Source organism: Tachyglossus aculeatus (genome assembly GCF_015852505.1).
Source record: "Tachyglossus aculeatus isolate mTacAcu1 chromosome 12 unlocalized genomic scaffold, mTacAcu1.pri SUPER_6_unloc_1, whole genome shotgun sequence".
Classification (NCBI taxonomy): Eukaryota; Metazoa; Chordata; class Mammalia; order Monotremata; family Tachyglossidae; genus Tachyglossus; species Tachyglossus aculeatus.
The window spans coordinates 19,385,745-19,399,214 of record NW_024044828.1 but is presented as its reverse complement, the minus strand read 5'-3'; the positions used below and the strand labels follow the sequence as shown (position 1 = coordinate 19,399,214).

General features: G+C 46.4%; 1 protein-coding gene across 1 annotated transcript in view; it reads right to left on the bottom strand.

Moving 5' to 3' along the window:
- The window catches only part of EHD4 (EH domain containing 4), a 64,360-nt gene that overhangs the window by 16,164 nt on the left and 34,726 nt on the right, over window positions 1-13,470 (bottom strand).

The window sequence follows — 13,470 nt, the reverse complement described above, 5'->3', positions numbered from 1 at the left end:
AATAATAATGATGATGGTATTTATTAAGCGCTTACTATGTGCAAAGCACTGTTCAAAGCGCTGGGGAATTTACAAGGTGACCAGGTTGTCCCACGTGGGGCTCACCGTCTTAGTCCCCATTTCACGGAGGAGGTAACTGAGGCCCAGAGAAGGGAAGTGACTTCCCCAAAGTCACACAGCTGACAAGTGGCAGAGCCGGGATTTGAACCGATGACCTCTGACTTCAAAGCCCGGGCTCTTTCCGCTGAGCCACGCTGCTTCCCAACTTCCCATCATCATCATCATCATCATCATCATCATCAATCGTATTTATTGAGCGCTTACTGTGTGCAGAGCACTGTACTAAGCGCTTGGGAAGTACAAATTGGCAACATATAGAGACAGTCCCTACCCAACAGTGGGCTCACAGTCTAAAAGGGAGAGACAAAACCAAACATACTAACAAAATAAAATAAATAGAATAGATATGTACAAGTAAAATAAATAAATAAATAAATAAATAAAGTAATAAATATGTACAAACATATATACATCATCATCATCATCAATCGTATTTATTGAGCGCTTACTACGTGCTGAGCACTGTACTAAGCGCTTGGGAAGTACAAATTGGCAACATACAGAGACAGTCAATCAATCAATCAATCAATCGTATTTATTGAGCGCTTACTATGTGCAGAGCACTGTACTAAGCGCTTGGGAAGTACAAATTGGCAACACATAGAGACAGTCCCTACCCAACAGTGGGCTCACAGTCTAAAAGGGGGAGACAGAGACCAAAACCAAACGTACTAACAAAATAAAATAAATAGGATAGATATGTACAAGTAAAATAAATAAATAAATAGAGTAATAAATATGTACAAACATATCTACATATATACAGGTGCTGTGGGGAAGGGAAGGAGGTAAGATGGGGGGATCGGGGGGAGAGGAAGGAAGGGGAAAGGCCACACAGCTGACAAGTGGTGGAGCTGGGATTAGAACCCATGACCTTCTGACTCTCAGGCCTGTGCTCTATCCACTATACCACATAGGAAGAAAATATCAGCAGATTCCCAAGCGCTTAGTACAGTGCTCTGCCCACAGTAAGCGCTCCATAAATACGACGGAATGAATGAAAGAATTAAGCACTGTTGGGATTGAGACTCTGAGCCCCACATGGGACGGGGACAGTGTCCAGCCCGATTTGCTCGTATCCACCTCAGCGCTTAGAACAGTGCCTGCCACACAGTAAGCGCTTAACAAATACCACGATTATTATGGCGTCCAAAGTCCTTTGGACCAAGCCCTGATGCCGTCCCCGGCTGCCGGATTGGCAGCAGTCAAAACGTTTAGTCCATCAATTAGTCCATCATCACGCTGCTTAGAGAAGCAGCGTGGCACAGTGGAAAGAGCACGGGCTTTGGAGTCAGAGGTCATGGGTTCGAATCCCGACTCCACCCCATGTCTGCTGTGTGACCTTGGGCAAGTCACTTAACTTCTCTGAGCCTCATCTGTAAAATGGGGATTAAGACTGTGAGCCCCACGTGGGACAACCTGATCACTTTGTATCCCCCCAAGCGCTTAGAACAGTGCTTTGCACATAGTAAGCGCTTAACAAAATGCCAACTTTATTAACTTTTATCAATGTCCCGCTGCCTTCCTTCCGCATCGTTTCCTGGATCCTCCCTTTTGGCCGCCACCCGGGTTTCAGGCCTCGTCACCTCCTGGCTAGGATGACCACATCGACGTGTGGTCCCTCGATGGCCCCCCGCTTCCGACCTCTCTCCTTGTCAGCCTACTGTAAGCGCTGACAAGCGCTTAGTACAGTGCTCTGCACACAGGAAGCGCTCAATAAATACGATTGATTGATTGATACTGTACACTCGGGCTCGGATCGCCTTTCGGAAGGGTCCCCTCATTTCAGCCTCCACATCATCATCATCATCAATCGTATTTATTGAGCACTTACTGTGTGCAGAGCACTGTACTAAGCGCTGGGGAAGTACAAGTTGGCAACATATAGAGACAGTCCCTACCCAACAGTGGGCTCACAGTCTAAAAGGGGGAGACAGAGAACAAAACCAAACATACTAACAAAATAAAATAAATAGAACAGATATGTACAAGTAAAATAAATAGAGTAATAAATATGTACAATCATATATACATATATACAGGTGCTGTGGGGAAGGGAAGGATCAAAACAGAAATTCCTTACCGTCGGCTTTAAATAATAATAATGATGATGGCATTTGTTAAGCGCTTACTACGTGCAGAACACTGTTCTAAGCGCTGGGGGGGGGATACAAGGTGATCACGTTGCCCCACGTGGGGCTCACAATCTTAATCCCCATTTTCCAGATGAGGGAACTGAGGCTCAGAGAAGTTAAGTGACTTGCCCAAGGTCACACAGCAGTCATGCGGTGGAGTCGGGATTCGAACCCATGACCTCTGACTCCAAAGCCCGGGCTCTTTCCACTGAGCCACGCTGCTTCGAGCCCTCGATCACCTTGTCCCCGCCAACCTCACCTCGCTACTCTCTTACTGCAAGCCGGCCCACGTACTTCACTCTTCTAATGCCAACTTGTACTTCCCAAGCGCTTAGTACAGTGCTCTGCACACAGTAAGCGCTCAATAAATACGATTGATTGATTGATTGATTGAATGAATGAACCTTCTCACTGTTACCTCGATCTTTATCTCGCCTTCGACGGCTCTCGCCCACATCCTGCCTCGGGCCTGGAATTCCCTCCCTCCTCATAGTAGGGACCGTCTCTAGATGTTGCCAACTTGTAATAATAATAATAATAATGGCATTTATTAAGCGCTTACTATGTGCAAAGCACTGTTCTAAGCGCTGGGGAGGTTACAAGGTGACCAGGTTGTCCCACGGGGGGGGGGGGGGGCTCACAGTGTTAATCCCCACTTTACAGATGAGGGAACTGAGGCACAGAGAATCAATCAATCAATCGTATTTATTGAGTGCTTACTGTGTGCAGAGCACTGTACTAAGCGCTTGGGAAGTACAAGTTGGCAACATATAGAGACAGTCCCTACCCAACAGTGGGCTCACAATCTAGAAGAAGTTAAGTGACTTGCCCAAAGTCACCCAGCTGACAGTTGGCGGAGCCAGGATTTGAACCCATGACCTCTGACTCCAAAGCCCGGGCTCTTTCCACTGAGCCACGCTGCTTCTCAAGCGCTTGTACTTCCCAAGCGCTTAGTACAGTGCTCTGCACACAGTAAGCGCTCAATAAATACGATTGATTGATTGATTGATCCGACAATTACTCTGCCACCCTTGAAAGCTTTATCGAAAGCACATCTCCTCCAAGAGGCCTTCCCTGACTAAGCCCTCCTTTCCTCTTTTCTCACTCCCTTCTGCGTCACCCTGAATTGATCCTTTAATTCATCCCCCCTCCCAGCCCCACTGCGTTTATGTCCAGATCCATAATCCCCCCTCTGCCAACTGTCAGCTGTGTGACTTTGGGCAAGTCACTTCACTTCTCTGTGCCTCAGTGACCTCATCTGAAAAATGGGGATGAAGACTGTGAGTCCCCCGTGGGACAACCTGATCACCTTGTAACCTCCCCAGCGCTTAGAACAGTGCCATGCACATAGTAAGTGCTTAATAAATGCCATCATTATTATTATAATGTCTCTGTTCCCCTCTAGCTTGTAAGCTTGTTGGGGACATGTAATGTGTCTGTTATGTTATGTTGTAATAATAATAATAATGATGATAATAATAATGGCATTTATTAAGCGCTTAATAAATGCAAAACACTGTTCTAAGCGCTGGAACGGTGCCCAAGTACTTAGTACAGTGCTCTGCACATAGTAAACGCTCAATAAATACGTGGCTCAGTGGAAAGAGCCCGGGCTTTGGAGTCAGAGCTCCTGGGTTCAAATCCCGGCTCTGCCAATTGTCAGCTATGTGACCATGGGCAAGTCACTTAGCTTCTCTGTGCCTCAGTGACCTCATCTGTAAAATGGGGATTAAGACTGTGAGCCCCACACGGCATAATCTGATCACCTTGTATCCTCCCCGGCGCTTAGAACAGTGCTTTGCACATAGTAAGCGCTTAACAAGTGCCATCATCATCAATAAATACGACTGATTGACTGGATAACTCTAGCCTCATTCTCAGTATGGCTGAGTTCTTGGGTGGCATTGAAATGGCTCTGATCCCCTACCAACCCGAGGGGAGTGCTGACAAAGAAACCACAATAATCATCATCATAATAATAGTATTTGTAAAGCACTTACTATGTACCAGGCACTGTAATAAGCGCTGGGGTAGATACAATATATTCAATTTGGACACAGTCCCTGTCCCACATGGGGCTCGCAGTCTTAATCCCCATTTTACAGATGAGAAAATTGAGAGAGAGAAATGAAGTCGCTTGCCCAGCATGGTGACACACAGCAAGCTGGAATCAGAACCCAGGTTTTCAACACCCACAGTTTTCGCCTGCATTAGAGCCAAAGGATCGGTCAAGTTGATCATCCTGGCCCAAATAATCTTCTTCTGCGGCTCTCCGGAGGCAGAATAAGAGGATTAAAGGAGCCAACTCCATTCTGTTCATTTTTCTGACAGCATCCCTCTAACTCTGCTTAAGGGCCCTGGGGAATCTGCAAAACGGTGCACACACAAACACACACACACAAACACACAGAGCAAAAATAAGCCAAGCCACGGCTGTGAGTTGTAGGGTCTGAAATGATGCACTGCAAACCCAAACCCCTTCTGGGAGCGAGGAAGGAAGGGGTTCTTCTGGCCAGTCCCACGTTTCCTGACCCAATCTCCTCTGGAAACAGCTATTTCTCCCCCAGACTCGGGAGAGGGGCTATCAGGAAACAGGATCTGGATCTACATCGGTTATTATTTGGCACAAGGCGAGTACAGGGCGGAGGTCCGGAGGAAGCTGAGCCAATGATCTATTTCTCACCAAACAATTCATTTCAGATGGCCCGCTCTGCCAAGCCGGTCTCGGGCGGCCCAGTTGTCTTCATTCTAGGGCTAGCAGAAAAAATACCCTTTCTCCTTCTCTCTTAGTCTGTGAGCCCCGTGGGAGACAAGGACTCTCCCATCTGATTATTTTGTACCATTCCCGGTGCTTAGTACAGTTCTTGAAACATAATAAGCACTTCACAAGTACGATCAATGGGTTCAAATCCCGGCTCCGCCACTTGTCAGCTGTGTGACTTTGGGTAAGTCACTTCACTTCTCTGGGCCTCAGTGACCTCATCTGTAAAATGGGGGTTGAGACTGTGAGTCCCACGTGGGACAACTTGATCACCTTGTCACCTCCCCAGCGCTTAGAACAGTGCTTTGCACATAGTAGGCGCTTAATAAATGCCATTATCATCATCATCATCATCATCAATCAAATGGTATTTACTGACCATAACTACTACTACAATTATTATCTTCTTCTGACTGAGGGCACTTCACACTCTTCACAATCGATCGATGATACTTTTTCTGACTGAGGGCACACTTCACACTCTTCACAACCGATCGATGATATTTATTTGCGGGTTTACTGTGAGCAGAGCACTGTGATGATGATGATGATGATGGCATTTGTTAAGCGCTTCCTATGTGCAAAGCACTGTTCTAAGCTCTGGGGAGGATACAAGGTGATCAGGTTGTCCCACGGGGGGCGAAGTGTCTTCATCCCCATTTTACAGATGAGGTAACTGAGGCTCAGAGAAGTTAAGTGACTTGGCCAAGGTCACACAGCAGACATGTGGCGGAGCTGGATTGTGCTAGAGTTGGTACACACATTCCCTGCCCACAGGGAACTTAGATTCCAGAGGGAAGACTTTTATTATTATTATTATTTATTATAAATAAATTATGGATGGGCATATAAGTGCTGCTCTGAAACACTTTCAGACTGTGAGCCCACTGTTGGGTAGGGACTGTCTCTATATGTTGCCAACTTGTACTTCCCAAGCGCTTAGTACAGTGCTCTGCACACAGTAAGCGCTCAATAAATACGATTGATGAAGCCTTAACTTCATTACCCAGAGGTGATGAGTTGGATCTGGACAGGGAGAAGTCTGAAGAACACTCTAGATTGGAGGCTCTTTGTGGACAGGGATCATGTCTACCAACTATACTGTACTCTCCCTCAAGCGCATAGAACAGCACCGTACATGGTAAGCGCTTAATAGACACTGCTGATTGATGGATTGGTCGAGATCCCTGATTGGGACCTTTGAAAAGTAGTGTGGCTTAGTGGATAGAGCCTGCGCCTGGAGTCTAAATGATGATGATGGCATTTATTAAGCGCTTACTATGTGCAAAGCACTGTTCTAAGCGCTGGGGAGGTTACAAGGTGATCAGGTTGTCCCACGGGGGGCTCGCAGTCTTCATCCCCGTTTTACAGATGAGGTAACTGAGGCACAGAGAAGTGAAGTGACTTGCCCAAAGTCACCCGGCTGACAAGTGGCGGAGCCGGGATTTGAACCCATGACCTCTGACTCCAAAGCCCGGGCTCTTTCCACTGAGCCACGCTGCTTCCCCTAAATGACCTGGGTTCTTATCTGAGCTCCTTCAGTTGTCTTCTGTGTGATCCCGGGCAACTCACTTAACTTCTCTGTGCCTCAATTACCTCATCTGTAAAGTGGGGATTAAGACGGTGAGCCTCACGTGGGACATGGGCTGCGTCCAACCTGATTAGCGCGTATCTTCCCCCGTGTTTAGCACAGTGCCTAGACTACAACAAGAGCTTAGTATATACCGAAAAGACGAAACGGGAATCTGACTTAGGGACTTAAAACTAATTAGAACCTGTTTCCCACACCTAAACTTTGGTTGGAAAGCAAACGGAAATTGTCACTGTTACGAAGTTGGGCAGGGAGACCCTGAGAAGTTCATCATCATCATCATCAATCGTATTTATTGAGCGCTTACTATGTGCAGAGCACTGTACTAAGCGCTTGGGAAGTACAAATTGGCAACATATAGAGACAGTCCCTACCCAACAGTGGGCTCACAGTCTAAAAGGGGGAGACAGAGAACAAAACCAAACATAATAACAAAATAAAATAAATAGAATAGATATGTACAAATAAAATAAATAAATAGAGTAATAAATATGTACAAACAAATATACATATATACAGGTGCTGTGGGGAAGGGAAGGAGGTAAGATGGGGGGGATGGAGAGGGGGACGAGGGGGAGAGGAAGGAAGGGGCTCAGTCTGGGAAGGCCTCCTGGAGGAGGTGAGCTCTCAGCAGGGCCTTGAAGGGAGGAAGAGAGCTAGCTTGGTGGATGGGCAGAGGGAGGGCATTCCAGGCCCGGGAGAATAATAAGTTCATAATAAGGTATGAGAAGGAAATGTTAGGACTTTCCCAGGATTCTGAAGCCTGGTTTATACAAACGTTTGGCCTATGACAGCGGGGTGGAATCAGTATCTCTTTGACCTTAAGAAAGTGCAGACCATCAACTCACTGTGGGCAGGGAATGAGACTACCAACTCTGTTATATTAGACTCTACCAAGCGCTTAGCACAGTGTACTGCACACAGTAAGTGCTCAGTAAATACCATTGATTGATTGGTAGCACACGTAACGTTTGTACACCCAATTATCTTGTATTTACCCCATCCTCTGTACTATGCCTGGCATAAAGTAAGCGCAAAACAAATCACAAAAAGACTTCTTGTGGCTTGCCCTTGTCCTCCCCTTTCATAACCAGAAAGGGGTGAGATTCTGGGGAAGTTTCCCCCAGCGAGGCCTTTACATTTCTGGAGTATTTTTAAAGTGACCGACACAGGCTTCATATAATAATAATGATGGTATTTGTTAAGCGCTTACTATGTGCAAAGCACTGTTCTAAGCGCTGGGGAGGTTACAAGGTGATCAGGTTGTCCCACAGTCTTAGTCCCCATTTTACAGATGAGGGAACTGAGGCACAGAGAAGTGAAGTGACTTGCCCAAAGTCACACAGCTGGCAGAGCCGGGATTTGAACCCATGACCTCTGACTCCAAAGCCCGGGCTCTTTCCACTGAGCCACGCTGCTTCATATCTTACTGGCCGAGTAAATTCCCACTCCGCATGATTATTATGACTTTTCTTCCCACTGCTTATCAAAAATTTTGTTGTTTGCCCCCAGACGGTGATGGGGCAGAGGAAAAGTCCAGGAACTTGCAGAAGCCCGCGACACCCCGGAATCGGGAAAGAGAAACTGTGGAGCTCTGAGGGTCAAAATGAAACTGTTCAATCTGCAAATGGCAAGCAGAAGATAAAGAGAAATACGGAAACACTGATTAAGTCTGCCGTCTGCATAAGTGGACGGGTTATTTAAACTAAAAATAGGCAGGTGAAAACTGTCACACCTCCCCCAGGGTCACTACCTACTTTGCTGGTGGGGGGAGGGAAAGGAAGGGGACAGCAGAATGGACTAGTGGATAAAGCACTTCTAGACTGTGAGCCCGTTGTTGTGTAGGGACCGTCTCTATATATTGCCAACTTGTACTTCCCGAGAGCTGAGTACAGCGCTCTGCACACAGTAAGCGCTCAATAAATACAATTGAATGAATGAATGAATAAAGCACAGGCTTGGGAGTCAGAAGGACCGGGGTATTAATCCCGGCTCCGCCCGTGACTCAGTGGAAAGAGCCCGGGCTTTGGAGTCAGAGGGCATAGGTTCAAATCCCGCTCCGCCAATTGTCAGCTGTGTGACTTTGGGCAAGTCACTTCACATCTCTGGGCCTCATCCTCTGGGGATTAAAACTGTGAGCCCCCCATGGGACAACCTGGCCACCTTGTAACCTCCCCAGAGCTTAGAACAGTGCTTTGCACATAGTAAGCGCTTAACAAATACCATTATTATTATTATTACTATCTGCTGTGAGACCCTGGGCAAGTCACTTCACTTCTCTGGGCCTCAGTGACCTCATCTGTAAAATGGGGATTAAGAGTGTGAGCCCAATATGGGACAGGGACCGTGTCCAACCTATTAACTTCTACTTCAGTGCTTAGAATAGTGGTTGGCACATGGTAAGGGCTTAATAAGTACCATAATTATCCACATGTTTTGTTTTGTTGTCTGTCTCTCCCTTCTAGCCTGTGAGCCCGTTGTTGGGTAGGGACCGTCTCTATACGTTGCCGACTTGGACTTCCGAAGCGCTTAGTCCAGTGCTCTGCACACAGTAAGCGCTCAATAAATACGACTGAATGAATGAACGAATCATTATTATTATTAAATACCATTTTTTTCCCCAACAAGCGGAGGGTGGGGAGCCCTGGCCAGGACTGTAAGCAGCCCCACTCTATGCATTCTGGCCCTGCCCTTTTCGATCAGAGAGAGCCACTTCAGACATTCCCATCCTCTTCCCTCACCATCTCTTCCCCCCGCCCGCCTTCGTTCTCCAAATCACTGGGGTTGGTGGTGAAAGTGGGTCAGAGGGTGGGGGGAAGGATGAGACCCTCCCCCACATCAGGGACTGTTCCCAGGCCCGCAGGACAAGATATCATTCATTCAATAGTATTTATTGGGTGTTCACTGTGGGGAGAGCGCTGTGCTAAGCTCTTGGGAGAGTGCAATATAACGATATTCTATTCTACTATTTTACAATTTTACAATTTTTACTGTTCTATTAATTTTTTTAATGATGTACATCTAGCTTTATTTACTATTTTTACTGTTTTATTATTTTTTAATGATGTGCATCTAGCTTTATTTACTATTCTTACTATCCTATTTATTTTTTTAATGATGTGCATCTAGCTTTATTTCTAGTTATTCTAATGACTTGTCGCCCGTCCACATGTTTTGTTTTGTTGTCTGTCCCCCCCCTCCTTCTAGACTGTGAGCCCGTTGTTGGGTAGGGACCGTCTCTGTATGTTGCCAACTTGTACTTCCCAAGCGCTTAGTACAGTGCTCTGCACACAGTAAGCGCTCAATAAATACGACTGACTGAATGAATGATATTCTATTCTACTATTTTACTATTTACTATTTTACTATTTTCACTATTCTATTTATTTTTTAATGATGTGCATCTAGCTTTATTTACTATTTTTACTATCCTATTTATTTTTTAATGCTGTGCATCTAGCTTTATTTCTACTAATTCTAACGACTTGACACCTGTCCACATGTTTTGTTTTGTTGTCTGTACCCCCTTCTAGACTGTGAGCCCGTTGTTGCGTAGGGACCGTCTCTATATGTTGCCGACATATAGTGAAAGTGGGCCAGAGGGTGGGGTGAGGGATGAGACCCCTCCCCACGTCAGGGACTGTTTCCAGGCCCGCAGGACAAGATATCATTCATTCAATAGTATTTATTGGGCGTTCACTGTGGGCAGCGCAACTATGCTAAGCTCTTGGGAGAGTGCAATATAACGATATTCTATTTTACTATTTTACTATTCTATTTGGTTTTTTAACGATATGCATCTAGCTTTATTTACTATTTTTTACTATTCTATTTATTTTTTTCAATGATGTGCCTCTAGCTTTATTTCTAGTTATTCTAACGACTTGCCACCCGTCCACCTGTTTTGTTGTCTGTCCTCCCCTTCTAGCCTGTGAGCCCGCTGTTGGGCAGGGACTGTCTCTACATGTTGCCGACTTGGACTTCCCAAGCGCTTAGCACAGTGCTCTGCACACAGTAAGCGCTCAATAAATATGATTGATTGAATGAACGAATGATATAACAATGAGTGAAGGGGGTGGGGTCCTACTGGTGGGGTCAGGAGGGAATTCCCTCTCTGGAATGAAGTGGCCTGGAAAGCTGAGACGTGAGGGGGAGGGACAACTTCCTTCCTCTGCCTCCCCAGATGACAAGCAGCCGGACAGTTATTCAGTCCACTTAAGAGACGCCCCTCCCCGCTCCCCTCCGTCGCCTAATTAGTTTGGGTACCCCACAACCTCCAATATCAAAAATCAAGAGCCAGGATAAGAACGAGACAAGCCTGAAGAACAGGCTACCTTTTTTTTTTTAAAAAAAATAACAACACATTAAGAGGGAAAGCTGATAACCTGCTCCGCTAAAATGACCGTGCTAAAATGACAGTGCTAAGCGCTTAGTACAGTGCTCTGCACACAGTAAGCGCTCAATAAATACGATTGATGATGACCGAGAATTTTCAGGTCTGGGGTTCCTTTTTTTCAAGTCCATCTTTTCAAAAGAGTGAACTGTGACTAAGAAACAGGAACAGGAAACCCCACCCGAGCCCCCTCCTCCTCTGCCATCCTCCTCCCTGGACGTGACCATTCATTCATTCATTCAATCGTATTTATTGAGCGGTTACTGTGTGCACAGCGCTGTACTAAGCGCCTGGGAAATCCAAGTCGGCAACATCTCGAGACGGTCCCTACCCACCAACGGGCTCACAGTCTAGAAGGGGGAGACAGACAACAAAACAAAACATGGGGACGGGTGTCAAGTCTTCAGAACAAATAGAAATAAAGCTAGATAATGATAATAATAATGGCATTTATTAAGCGCTTACTATGTGCAAAGCACAGTTCGAAGCGCTGGGGAGGTTACAAGGTGATCAGGTTGTCCCACGGGGGGCTCACAGTCTTAATCCCCATTATACAGATGGGGTAACTGAGGCACAGAGAAGTTAAGGTGCACATCATTAACAAAATAAATAGAATAGTAAATATGTACACGTAAAATCAACAGAGTAATAAATCTGTACAAACATACATACAGGTGTTGTGGGGAGGGGAAGGAGGTAGGGCGGGGGGGATGGAGAGGAGAAGAAAAAGGGGGCTCAGTCTGGTAAGAGCTCGATAAATGCCACTGATTGATTTACAGATTGTGATTGATGCCACCCTTTCATTCATTCATTCATTCATTCAATCGTATTTATTGAGCGCTTACTGTGTGCAGAGCACTGTACTAAGCGCTTGGGAAGTACAAGTTGGCAACATACAGAGACGGTCCCTACCCAATAGCGGGCTCACAGTCTAGAAGACTTCCTCCTCCCTTGACTTGACTCGTGTGACTTTGGGCAAGCCACTTAACTTCTCTGTGCCTCAGTTACCTCAGTTTCCTCATCCGTAAAATGGGGATTAAGACTGTGAGCCCCACGTGGGACAACCTGATTACTTTGTATGTGCCCCAGTGCTTAGAACATTGCTTGCACAGAGCAAGCGCTTATTTTCAAGCGTTTAGTACAGTGCACCGCACACAGTAAGCACTCAATAAATACGATTGGATGACTTCCTCCTCCATCCTATTTCCCCCCTCTACATTTCCCCGTATTGCCCCGATCATCATCATCATCACCAAAAGCAGCGTGGCCCAGTGGATAGAGCTTGGGCCTGGGAGTCGTGAGGACCTGGGTTCTAATCCTGACTCTGCCACTTGTCTGTTGCACGACCTTGGGCAAGTCGCTTCACTTCTCTGTGCCTCAGATCCCTCAACTGTAAAATGGGGGTTTAGACCGTGAGCCCCAGATGGGACAGAGACTGCGTCCAACCTAATTAGCCTGTATCTACCCCAGCACTTAGTACAGTGCATGGCACAAAGTAAGCACTTAACCAATACCATATAAAAGCACTGTATTACGCACATGGGAGAGTATGATACAACAGAGTTGACACATACAACGTGGCTCAATGGAAAGAGCACAGGCTTGGGAGTCAGAGGTCATGGGTTCAAATCCCGGCTCCACCAATCGTCAGCTGGGTGACCTTGGGCAAGTCACTTCACTTCTCTGGGCCTCAGTTCCCTCATCTGTACAAGGGGGATGAAGACTGTGAGTCCCCCCTGGGGCAAGCTGATCACCTTGTATCCTCCCCAGCGCTTAGAACAGTGCTTTGTACATAGTAAGCGCTTAACAAATGCCATTATTATCATTCTTATTATATACATTCCCTGCCCACAGTAAGCTGACCCTCCTCCTCTTCTATGTACCAGTCTGCCTTCCTGTGTGTGAAATCCCAGCTCTCCCCACCTTAAATCAATCAATCGCATTTATTGAGCGCTTACTGTGTGCAGAGCACTGTACTAAGCGCTTAAAGCCTTCTCTGGCTCTGCCCTCTCCCTTCTCCACCACAATTCCTCTCCACTGGATCCTTCCCCTGGCTGGAAAGCCGGATAATAATAATAATGATGGCATTTATTAAACGCTTACTATGTGCAAAGCACCGTTCTAAGCGCAGGAGAGGTTTACAAGGTGATCAGGTTGCCCCACAGTCTTCACCCCCCATTTGACAGATGAGGGAACTGAGGCCCAGAGAAGTTAAATTCGTTTAACGATTATGACAAACGGGAAATGGAAGGCCGAGGGTCTGCCATGTGCATTTCGGGGGCCACCATGAAAGCAGGAGTCCTGTTCAGCACAACAACCAGGGTTGTCCAAGCAAGCCCTGCGGTTTGGAATTTCCTGTGGCGCCAACTGAAACACAGCCGGCTTCCGACTCAGCCGGCTCTCAGGAAACAAAAGGAAGCCGCCAGTTTCCGAAGAGAACAAGTGGGTCGGAACTCACCTGGCTTCAAAT